General features: G+C 60.8%; 1 protein-coding gene across 3 annotated transcripts in view; it reads right to left on the bottom strand.

The window, feature by feature from the left end:
• Positions 1 to 12,651, bottom strand: part of GSE1 (Gse1 coiled-coil protein) — a 422,603-nt gene that overhangs the window by 25,251 nt on the left and 384,701 nt on the right. The window lies entirely within an intron of this gene.

Genomic DNA, 12,651 nt, shown 5'->3' with positions numbered 1-12,651 from the left:
CCCAGGGCCCTGTGTCCAGTGCAGACCAAACAGGCAGCCCCCAGATTTTATCATATCATGGCAGAGCTTCAACTGGCGCCAGGCAGGGAGTGGGCGAGGGGCACACGCTCGCCCACAGTGGCCCTGTGCATCCAGCTGTCTGACCCCACGGTCACGGCGGGATGCCTGAGCTCGGGCAGCCGTGCACTCCGCTGGCCAGAGGCAGGGCTGGGACCTGAACACTCCTCGTTAGGGACCTGGGGTGCCAGCCTTGGTCTAGGCGGATCTCGCGTGGAGGCCACTGCTGCTAGTCCCAAGTAGCGGCCTGGAGACACCCCATCTCACTCTTGGACTCGAGGGGCAAACGCTGACCGTTTAATTGGGCACCTTCTGTCTCTGAGAGCCCCACTTGGGGCCCCTGCAGCCCTGGGGAGGTGAGGGAACTGGGGTCAGCACAGGGCCCCCTTCCAGAAGGAGAAGTCCATCGACTTCTAGGCCTCCTCCCTGGATTTTGTTCAGAACTCATCTTGGACCCAGGGATCGAGGGACCCTTGTCTGGTTTCCACACCATTTCAAGTGGCCACACTCAGGTGACCAAATTGAACCTTTGCTTCCAGGGGAGGTGGGGAGAGGGGCGGCCTACGGCTCACGGGGGCTCTCACACGATCCTCACAGTTCCGAGCCATCGCCAAGATGAACTATGTGGTGTTCTCCATTCTTTCTGCCCAAGAGGGCCCACCAGCCAAGCACGGCCTCAGCAGTGTGACCAGGAGGCAGAGCGGCTGGACGCCAAGGCCCCACAGACGCCAGGACAGAGCTTTGCCCTGAGCAAGGTGGCCCTGTCCAGGCCTCTTCAATGTGGCTCCTAGACTTATGTACAGCTTGCACAACTGTACAGGGCAGCCTTGTGGGGAGACCCCTGGTTCAGCCAGATCTCCCCCATCCAACCTGCAGGCCGCCCTCTAGAGCAGCCAGCAGCACATTCTACCCAGCGACCTTGCGAACAATGCTGAAGCCAGGCGCCCCCTCACTCCCAACTCCCATCCGTCACTGCCCACCGACCCTGAGGTGTGACCTCCGATTCCCTAGATGGACCTGCCAACCATGGCCCACACCTTAGGAATTCTGCAACCCCCAGTTGGCCAGGTGAACCCCCGAGGCAGCTCTGTGCCCACTAGAGGGGGATAGCTCCAAGCCTCCTGGTCAGACGCTGTCACCGCCAGGGGAGGGCCAACGGGATGATGCTCGCCACCTTCCTTCCCAGTGGGGACAGCCTCCGAGGTTTGGAAACCAGCTGGGTCTGGCCAAGTCGGGGAGACCCACCCAGGAAGCCCTTTCAGGACAACTGTGGGTGCGGGTCTTGGGCCGGAGCAGCCAGCTCGGGCATCCACAGTTCCAGAATGGCTGCCAGGGGCCCGTGGGCTGCCAGGCACTCTGATGAGCTGAGGGAAACCCTGGTGTAAGTCGAGGAGGTCATAGCATGCTGAACCCTCAACTGGGTTTGTGCAACTTCGGGAAACTGGCTGCGCCTTCTCAAGCGTCATATCCGCCCACGCCCTGGCCCGGCCACCCAACTCCTGGGGACACACCGGCAACACAGGGCTGACATCCCCCAAAGACATGGCGACGGGGTGTCCCGGCAGCCCCTGATGTGGAACCACCCCTGTGCCCACTGGCAGCTGGAAGGACACAGCCATGCGCATGTTCTCAGGGTGTGGGGCCCCATGGCGGGGTCAGAAGCAGCCAGAGCCCTCAGCCACACGTGAGTCTCACAAACACCACTGTGCCAAGAAAGACGCAGAGGCACCACCAGGGTGGGAATCCAGACCGTTCTGCCCATTGGCGGCCAAGACGGGAGGGGCCTCACTCTGTTTCCTGATCTGTGGGCTCACCCTGAAAATCTGGCCCCCTGGACACTTATAGTCTGCGTACTAGTCTGTAGGTATTTAGATCTTGATAAAAAACTCACTTTAAATTTTTGAAAAAAATACTATGTAAAGGATCTTCTCTCTAAAAAAGAAATTTCCATGGAATCTCTGCTCTTCTTTTTCTTGGTTGTAACAGCTTTATTGAGATACAATTCCCACACCACAGAACTCACCCGTAACAAGTATGTGATTCAACGGTCTTTAGTATGTTCACAGCTGTACAACCATCACCACAGTCAATTCTAGTCTTTTCCCCTCAAAAGAAACCTGTACCCATCAGCAGTCACCCACCCCAGTCCCTGGCAACCACCAATCTGCTTCCTGTCTCCATGGATTTGCCCATTCTAGATGTTTCTTGTAAACAGAATCATACAATACACGGCCTTGTGTGTCTGGTTTCTCACTCAGCATGAAGCCTCACAGCTCATCTATGTGGTAGCAGGTGTCAGGACTTCACTCCTCTTTACGGCTGAGTGCTATTCCCTTGTACGGACAGACCCCATTTTGTTTATCCATTCATCCATTCACGAACACTTGGGTGTGTCCACCTCTTGGCTGTTGTGAATGCTGCCGCCATGTTTTCTGCTCTTTTTTTTTTTTGAGGAAGATCAGCCCTGAGCTAACATCTGTTGCCAATCTTCCTCTTTTTTCTCCCCAAAGCCCCAGTAGATAGTTGTATATCCTAGTTGCAGGCCCTTCTAGTTCTTCCACGTGGGACGTCGCGTCAGCATGGCTTGACGAGCAGTGAGTAGGTCTCCACTCAGGATCCAGAGCGGTGAACCCCCGGCCACCAAAGCAGAACGTGAGAACTTAACCGCTGGGCCTCCGGGCCGGCCCCCGTGTCTACCGCTCTTATAGCTCACGTCACACTCAGCCTTGGATGCACGGCCGCCCGAGAGGACCTACTGTGCACCCTGTCTGCACCCTGGGTGGCCCCGCCTAAACTCTGCCCGTAGGTAGGAGGAGGGTGGCTCTTCAGGCTCTGGGGTGGAAACCAGAAAGAAAGAAGCCTAACAAATCAAGAGTGCCCACCGGCCAAGGCAGAGGCTGCAGTGGCCCGGAAGAAGAGTCGGGGTCAAAAGCCAGGTGGGCTCTGGTCCTCCGGGGACCAGGCAGATGGAGCAGGGAAGTTGGGAGCAGACACTTCAGAGCCCCATCCTGAGCCAGGCCCCAGGCCTTACAAACAGGAGAATCTGCCAGCCCAGGGGGCCACGCCAGCAGACCACTCTCCTCTCTCGACCCTCCACCTCCAGACCACCCTCCTGGCCCGAGCCCCACCAGCGTCATTAGCCGCGTCTCTCTGGATTTGCCTCACTTCCAGTCGCCGGGGGTGAGGGAACAGGAGGGGCACCGAGAGACAAGAGGGCTCAGGGGGCCAGGTGCTCCTCGATGGAGGGAGGCCACCGACAATTAGCAGCCTAATCCCTGGGGGCGGGCGTCCCTCGCCAGCCGGAGCCTTGAGATCGATCCCCAACACTCGCCAATTAGCAAGCGCCCGTCCCCAGTCTCACGTGGCTGCCGCGGCAGGGCCATGGTGGCCGTAATTAACTGGTGGTATGCGGCAAGAGTTGGCGAAACGTGTGTGGATTGGAGATGACAAGAGGCAGAGCGCCCAGCGTCACTTCTGTCATCTGACCTCGAGGATTAGCGCCTGAGGCTGCCCGGCACATGTAATTAACAGCTGAAACCCCAAAGTCGCTGTGAGGAGAGCAAGAGTGAGGTCTGAAAATAAAACCGCAATCTCACAGTGGCCCCATCAGCTCTCCTAGACGCGCACTTAACCAGCCACACAAACAATCGCTAAGCACCAACTGGATGCCCTTAACAAGGACCTCTGTGACAGGCTGCAGGACCGCCCCCTGCCCCCCCAGGTACACTGCAGTGTGGAGGGCGAGGATGAGTCTCGGTGACACCACACAGCCCTCGCCCACCCTGGGCCCGACCCTGCACCCCGTCACACCACTGCCCTCGCCCACCCTGGGCCCGACCCTGCACCTGGTCACACCACAGCCCTCGTCCACCCTGGGCCTGACCCCGCACCGGGTCAGGTACCTCACTTGGGGGAACGACGGAGAGAGCAGAGGAGACGACGGCCATCATCCGATGTGCTTCTCTACGAAAGGGCCCTTGGGACGTTATCCTGAGACATCTGCTCCTGTACCAGGGCTACCCAGAGTTTCGTGGGGCTGGAGGGGCAGCACCCAGGGACAGCTCAGTCACCAGCGGGAGGCAGCCACGACAGACTTGCGACTGGGAAGCGGGGGTCCCTGTCCCAGCTGAGCTTTGTCCTGGCTTTCAACCAGCGCAGGCTGTGACCTGCGACCCTTGGCCATGACCACGGGCAGGAGCCCAGACACTCTGCGTGCGTCTGCTCCCCAGGGCCCTCCGCTCTCCCTCTCTGAGTCTGCTCCGTCCAGGTCAATCTTGAAGTCCTTTCTGGGCAGACCTGGCGCAGTGAGCATTGGGGGGGGGCCACAGGTTACAACTCTGGCCGGTGCTAGACCTTGAAGGTGGGTGTCAACGCTGGCCCTGCGGCCTGGCATGGGCAGCATTCCAGCTGAGGGACACCCTCCCACAAGCCCCGCTTCTCTCCAGCTTGCCCCTCTACCCTCCACCTCCTCATCCATCGTTGTTTCCAACCAGGACATGGGAACCTGGGCCTGGCGGACTCACACCATTTGGACATGGAAAAGAACCTGGCCATCATCGAGTCTGGCCCCTTCACTTGTGAGGCCCAGAGAGGCTGTGGGACCTTCAAGAAGCCTCCCAGCCAGCAGGCAGTTGAATGGGACTGCCTTGGTAGCAGCTTCGGCCCAGTTTCCTTTCCCTGAAAAGTACCCAATGGAACAAGAACGGCAGACCCCGAACCAAAGTCCAACCGGCCCCTGCGCCTGGTGGGAATCGGAGCGTGTGGGTCACAAGCTGGGGAAACCCTCTGGACTCCCTGTGGGCCGGGCACTTCGGGGACAGCTGGGCACTCAGGACACGCAGGGCTGCCCTCGGCCTGGCTGAAGTCGACAGCACCAATGACCTGCGGGTTCGGGGAGACAGTGCTGAAAAAGAGCCACGGGAGCTGCCTAGCGCCTGCTTCCCGGTCGGAGGCTCTCCCGACCGGCCTGCCTCCATCCTGCCTCAGTGCGGGACAGAGACCTCGCCCTGCGTCACGGCCCCCAGTGCGCTCCTGCGCCCGATTTACCATCCTGTGACGGTCACTAATCCCAAATCAGCAAAGGCAAGGTGTGGCTCTTCATTACAAAATGCTTTTCCAGGGGCCGATTATCTGCTGATGAGCAGGACGGGGGCTGGGGGGGCCGGTGGGCTCCCGTGTCTGGTGGGCAATGCTGCCCCGTTAGGGTCCATGAGGAGCCGAGAGGGTGCATGGAGGGAGATGGTATAAGTGGGGTGAGGAGGAAGAGAGGGGAGCCAGAGGCAGCTTTGGGGAGGTGACAGAACAAGTCGCCCCCATCAGTACAGCTGGGCAAGGCCTCCCGCTCTGAACATCCCAGGGCCAGGCATCGCCCGCTAGTCGACTGCTCTGGTCATCTCCGCCCTGTCCACCTAGCCTCTCTCCTCATCTCCCCCTGTGCCGAGGGCACACCCAGCCCCCAGCATGCCCGCTGCCTCCTTCCCCAGGCCCCACTCTCCTCCAGCTCTGGCCTCCATTGGCCGCCTGCCTCCAGAATCCCCGGGCCCGGCAGACAGAGGAGAAGAAAGAAGCGCCGAGGCCCCTACCGCGAGCTCACACCTGCGCTTGGAGACAGATGGGGCTGCAGACACCCCCGGGAACGCCGCCCCGCCGAGCCCCGCCAAGCCCCGCCAGCCGCACAACTGACACACACATGTGGCGAGCGTGCCAGGCAGGATCTCTTCTCCCCTCGTTTGTTTTACTGTTTTCTTTGAAAGAGGCAGACTTCAGGTGGCAGCACAGGGGAGCCCAACCCATGCCCAGGCCGGCTGCACGATGGCACCGCTGGCGGGCAGAGTGCCCCCTCCAACCTCAACAGAGGACGCCCCCTGGCCTCTGTGGTACCAGGCGGCTCCTGGGGCTCGACGGCCACCAGACCCGCCTGAAAGCCAGTGACAAGATGAGGCAAGCGGCCAACAAACACCACGGGAGAAAGCCGGGCGGGGGGCCTGTGGTTGGGGCTCCAGACCTGCACAAGGTTAGAAATTCTAGTCCAGCTGCCACAGCAGCCGCCTGCATCAGCCCCTTTGTGTCTGGTCCAAATAAAGCCGGGGTAGTTCGGTCGTTTCTCCCGCAGGTGACAAAAATGGTGCTTGTGTTCTCAGTGGATGTCCGCTCGGCAAGGCCGTCTGGCCACCCCACAGGGCTCAGGGTGGCAAGGTCACCGCCCGACATGCTCCACTGGGAGGAAGGGACAGGGGGTTCAAACAGGCTTCTGTGGCTTCAGAGCCCACCCTGCTCCCTCTGCCCAGCCCAGCACCCCGGCCACGGAGAAGGCCCCCAGACCAAAGTTGCCCAAGGAGACCCCACCCGGCACAGCCGAGCTCCCAGGCCAGAGCAGACACCAGCCACAGAAATGTGTCCTCGACACAGGCGGGCAAGCTGCAGTGTGATCACAGCCTTGGGGAGATGTGGGCTGGGGGCGCAAACACAAGAGGGACTTGAGTTAGGATGGCAGCGCAGACCCCAGGTGTCTCACGCGCCTTCCCCCGAGCGCCTGAGGGTACGTCAGGGTCCCGCCTGCAGCGCGGTGCCCTCTCAGCAGACGGCACTGCGGCCCACGGGAGGCGCCTGCTGCAGTGTGGAGGCAACCAGACTGCCACACAGCTTGTGAGAGCCGCTGCCTGGCAGCAGCCCCGCTTCGTCATGCTCGGGGACGGCGGGGACTCAGGCTGCCAGACGTCCCCTCTGCGGGGGCAGAAAGGAAGGGTCAGGGCCTCCATAGGCCCCCACCAAGGGCAGCCCTAGGCAGGCTAAGCAGCCATCAGACCCCAGCCAGGGCCAGATCGACACAGACACAGTACCAACAGTGTTTCCCAAGCACATCTACACCCTCACTCCGTCGTTCAACAAGCACCTCCAAACACGTGGATGATTTGGGGAATCCCCGACACTCCCTGGAGGAGGCCAGGGGGCTCAGAGGGGGTCTCGACCTGCCCCAGGACAGTGGAGTCTCAAACTCCCAGGCCAGGGATCATTCAAAGGTCCAAACCGGGGCTTCAGATGCCGAAGGGGGCAACAGTCTCTGTTGAGAAGCGATTCTGGCGGGTGAACAGGTAGGGGGCGGAGCCAAGGCTGGAGCTGGCCTAGAAGCCTCCAAGGAGGGAGCCTGAGGGGCTACCCAGGGGGCCATACTTTTGGCAGCTAGAGTAATGGTGAGGAGCTCCAGCAGCCGAGGCAGCAAAGGGGAGGCACTGCCCGCGTGACACCTTGGTTCAAGGTGGGCCCTGGCCTGTCACAGAGGAAAGGTCTCATGGGTGCAACCAGGACCTACTTGGCGTCAGACCCAAACCCGCAGCCTGAGGCTCCTTCCAGAATGTGCTGTGTGGGCCCAGTCACTCCCCAGGGCCCCCTTTCTTCCAAGGAGTAAAAACAGAGACTTGGTGATGGAGAGCGGCTGCCCTGGGCCTGGACACACCCCACACGGACGGACAAACAGGAGCAGCTGCTGTAGCAGCCCAATACAGCTGAGTTTTCTTCCAAAGTCGGGTCCAATTCTGCCGGCCCAAGACCTGGTGCACAGCTGCCACATCCAGGAGTACACGCCCCTCTCCTCCCCACGGCAGCACTCTTCCTGCACGCCCCCTGCTATCAAGGGCCCTTGAGCCCCTGGCTGCGCTGCTGGGGGGTGTGAGGTGGTGGGCACAGAAGGGACGGGGGGGGGTGAAGCAGAGGATGGTTGGATTAGCAGTGGGATAGGGAAGAGGTGGGGGTGGTAGTGGTTAGGGGTAGAGGACGATGACGTTGGTGGCCCTCCTCATTTGTGCACACAGCCGCCGTGCCTGAGGCTGGTGTTTCTCACTGAATCACCAAAATCTATGAGGTAGAGACGTTATCCTCATCCTGAAAAAAGACAGAAGCTCAGAGAGGTAGAGTGCCATGCCCAGGTCACACAGCATGGACGTGAACCAGAATCTAACGCCCCAGCGTCCACCCCGCTGCACACCGCCCTGGAGGGGGTTAAAGGGGCAAGCGGGACCAGGCGCCTCTGCTGCACGCACAGTCCCTCCAGGAGCAGCAGGGCACCTCCACCCCGGCCCTCAGAGATGGACAGCCTGCTCAACGGCAACTGAGCAGGGCAGTTTGGCTGCAAAGAAAAGAACCATCTCGGAGCCTCAGGAAAGATAAAACTCCTCACCTAAGGGCAGGCTTCTCTCCTCTTCTCATCCTTTTTTATTTATTTTTTTAATTAATTAATTAATTTATTTTTTCCCCCAAAGCCCCAGTAGATAGCTGTATGTCACAGGGGCACATCCTTCTAGTTGCTGTATGGGGGACACGGCCTCAGCATGGCTGGAAAAGCAGTGCGTCAGTGTGCGCCGGGGATCCAAACCCGGGCCGCCAGCAGCGGAGCGCGCGCTTAACCGCTAAGCCACAGGGCCAGCCCTCTTCTCATCCTTTCCCTCGGGGTAGCCAGACACGTGTGCGGGTCACTTCCTCTGAATTGAGTGTTTAAACTGCACCCTCGAGACACAACGTGAGGAAAGACAGAGCCCTCGAAGCAGAGGGGAGTCCGCAGTCCCGGCTTAAAAGAAGATAGCACTTCACAGCGGGGAGGGGCAGCGGGGGTGGAGAGGGTCAAAGCTGAGCCGGAGACGCGCCCAGGGCAGGGACAGGGCCGCAGGCCGCTGTGGCTGACCACGTGGGGCCTGGCAGACGGGAGGGCTGGCTTCTCTGTGCCGCCAGCCCTGCCTCTCCCACCACCTCCCTGTGCAGGTCTGGAGGCTGCTCCGGCCCCACCCGGGACCCTCTGCCAGCAGAGACAGGGCTGTTGGGAGTCGGCCACGGGGTCCTGGGTCACCCCAGCCCCCAGAGGCTGAGATGCTAGCACCTCCAGGGGTGTGGGGAGCCCGTGGTCCTGGGGGACACTCTGCAGAGACAGGAGGCCTCGCCCTCACTGGGGGCTGGCTTGCACAGGCCCTGGCTCCCTGTCTACAGGGAGGTGGACGAGGACGCCAGGGAGACACGAGGCCGTGGAGTTGTCAATCTCCCATCTGCTGCGTATGAGGTGGGACGCCAGCAAGCTCGAGGCTCAGTTTTGTCCACCAGCGAAATGGACAGAACAGAGGCCAGGGCTGTGCTGAGCCCACAGTGGGAGACTGCCCAGTACACAGCAGGTGCTCAATAAATGGTGATGAAGGAGGGGAGAGCCCTGGTTGGGTCCGCCTCCTCACACGCCCAGTGTCACATCCAGCCACAGGGTTGTCAAGTCATGAAGAGGAAGCAAATCCTGGCACATTGCGCGTGGAAGGACCTGGAAACACGGGGCTGAGCGTGGGAGGCCCGTCACACGTGCAGTGTGAGCCCAGAGACAGGAGCCGTCCAGGGCAGCAAGCCCGGAGAGACGCGAGGGCAGCCGCAGGGCTGGGGCAGAGGTGGGGATGCCTGCTAAGGGGGACGGGGCTCCTTTCAGGGGTGACGAAAACACTCTGGAATTAGTGGTCACGGCCACACAACTCTGAATAAGCTAAAAACCACTAGACTGCACGCCTTTAAAAGGGCAGTTTTAGGGGCCGGTGGCATAGAGGTTAAGTGCGCGCACTCCGCTGCTGGCGGCCTGAGTTCGGATCCCGGGCGCACACCGACGCACCACTTGTCAGGCCATGCTGTGGCGGCATCCCATATAAAGTGGAGGAAGATGATCACGGATGTTAGCCCAGGGCCAGTCTCCCTCAGCAAAAAGAGGAGGATTGGCAGATGTGAGCTGAGAGCTGATGTTCCTCACACACACAAAAAAGGGAAATTTTACAGCATGTGAATTAGATCTTAAAAAATTAACAAGTAAAAGTCTAGCCCCCTCTCCCACTGCCAAGCCCCCCTAAGGTCCCCTGTGGCTCTCTGGTCAGGGTGGAAAGGCGGTCAGGGGACCTAGGGCCTCCCCTCGTGTCCCTGTTGCCCCAGGCTTCCGGAAGCTGACAGCCCACATCCCCTCCCCCTGCCCTCAGCGGAGAGGCAGAGGTCACAGTCAGCAGGCACAGACTCCCACGTGCTCCCTGCACCATGGTGTGGGTGCCAGGGGCAAGGGGGGCTCCTCCCCAGCCGGGACCACCTGCACAGGCTTGTCATCCTGACTCTGGTTCTCCAAAGTCCTCCTGGAAAGGCCTAAGCAGCAGCAGCGAGAAGCACAGAGCAATCCTCACCAGCTGTGTGACCTCAGGCTCACAACTTGACCTCTGAGCCTCAGCTTCTCCACCTGTACAATGGGCCAACTCTGGGCTGCCAGCCAATTCTACAGACTGGAGAGACAGCAAGGTCAGAGCTGGGGTGACTTGGTGAGAAAAATGGGGACCAGGCACGGGGTGTGGCCCAGAGGATGCTCCAAAGAGTAACTGAGAAGTTCCTCGTTTCTCAAAACAAGGCCCGACCGGGGCTGACCAGATGGCAAATTGAAAACTCAGCCCATTGCTGGGGCTTTCAACTCTCAGGCTTTGCTCGTGGTCTCCAGAGCCAGAAGTGAGGTCACGGGGACCCACGCACACACAGAGCAGAACCCAAGTGTCAGGGTGTCACAGGGTCCAAACACTGCTCCAGGGTCCACGGACGCTGAGCCCCCCAAACCTTGGCTGTTCGTCAGAAGGACGGGGACAACCTCAGGGCAGCCAGCGGCCAACACCAGGCTCAGCCGACAGCAGGCGCTTGGGCCAGCCTGGCTCGCCTGCTCTCCTCTCTCTCTCCCCGTCTCTTGACCCTTTGCTGCAAAGTTCCCTGGCACCCCTCCCAGGGTGTCATGCAGAACACCTAGGTCATAGCATGGGGGGCGGGGGCAGGGCCCCGAGGCCACCGACCCTGGCCCCTGCCAGGAGCACACTTTGTTCCAGGCCATAGGGCCCGGGAGCCTCTGGCAAGCTAGCTGCCCACTGGCCCATCATTCAAGGCAGACGCTAGGGCCCGCCTGGGGCAGCAGGGAGGAGACAAAAGGCCATCAGGGAGGCTCCTGCTCCAACCCCACAGCCCTCGAGGGGGCCCATATTTGCAGACCTCTCCGTCTGCAGACCTCTCCACTGCCCCCTTGGCAAGGAAGGAAACGCCTTCCACTGCCACGTCCTCGCAGAGGTGGGGTATCACCCCAGGACTCGAGCCCAGCTGCCCAGGAGTGGACACAGCTGCTAGATAAAGCCCTGACACTTGGGGATGACTCAGCCCAGACAGAACCAGCGTCCTCCCACATGCTGAGAGCTGCCTTTGAAAGCTGCGCCAGCCTTGTTTGCCTGCCTTCTGGAACGCTGAGAAAGAGGACAGCCAAAGCAGGGAGCTGCCAGGCAGATTCTGCACCAGGGGTTCTTGTTGCCTCTGAGGAGACCCAAGGCCCTGCTCCACTCAGGTGTCCGCTCTGGGCACCCCCCAGGGTGCTCTGCAGCCAGCCCAGGTGTCGGGTCTGGGGCCTCGGGGGACCCAGGCAGGGAGCTCACTGCCTCCTCAGGCCGTCTGTCTCCAGCCTCGTGGCATGCTGCGGCCCCCAACAGCACGGCCTCCTGACATCAGTGGGGTCCTGCAGCCTGGCTTGCTCAGACACAGTGGGCATGGAGGCGAGGACAGGCGTGCGGGCAGGGACAGGAAGGTTTGCCCAGGTGAACAGAGCAGCTCGTGGCAGGTAGACACCGGCGGTGAGGGCATACCCAAGTGATGCTGAAACCAGGCCCCAGCGGTCTGCCCTGCAGGACCAACGCTCGCCCTGCCCGTCAACTCCAGCCTCATGCTCCTCACACCTCCGCCCCCGCCAATGACCAGGCAGCGCAGAGGGCCTGGGAAGAGGCGAGATTCAGAAACTGGAAGACCCCCAAGCCCACCTCGGTCAGAGCAAATGTCCATTCTGCTGAGCTGTAGGCCCTGGAGTCCAGAAAAGACACACTGCACACACTTCTCTAGGTGCCCTGGAACCCAGGACACCAAGCCTTGGGCCTTTGGGGCAAAGTAGATGTCAGGCAGAGGTGGGGTACCCACTTCTTCTGCCCGGGAGGTCAGCCCCCTACCTCTGAGCAGCAAGTCCAGAGGGGGACAGAGAGGCCTCTGCCAGATATCCCAGCAGCGCAGGCTGCTAACGGCCCCTACCCCTACTCTTCCGACCAGCAGCCTTAACCAGGACTAACACAGGCAGCTGGACAGTCATCCGAGAAGGGCCCGAAGCCACAGCCGCAGTGAGCCCCATGGTACAAACAGGAAGACCAAAGCTCAGAGAGGATCAGTGTCTGCCCAAAGTCACACAGCACATCACTGCCCAAGCAACAGCAGGAGCCAGGGCTCCAGACCTCTGGGGACACCTGCCCATGCCACCACGCCATCCCTGCCTTGGGGAGTCAAGCAGTGGTGGGCAAGCTGTCCCAGAGACACCCCCTCTAGGACCAAGAGAGTTTCCCAAGACTGTGTTCCCTGCCACTTCTGGAAGGGGTATCAAAGCCTGGAACTACTTACTGGTCTACCCTGGGGAACAGGCTCCCTGGGAGCAGGCCGTGGGCTCCGGGGAGAGGTATCGGGGCACAGCACCCCCTCTGAAACGACTCAGGGCTCCCGTGGCCCAGCACATCCACTCTCCTCAACCAGGGCCACCAGGTACACATCCCC

This window comes from Diceros bicornis, chromosome 32, assembly GCF_020826845.1.
Source record: "Diceros bicornis minor isolate mBicDic1 chromosome 32, mDicBic1.mat.cur, whole genome shotgun sequence".
Lineage (NCBI taxonomy): Eukaryota > Metazoa > Chordata > Mammalia > Perissodactyla > Rhinocerotidae > Diceros > Diceros bicornis.
This window is presented reverse-complemented; position numbering and strand designations above follow the sequence as displayed.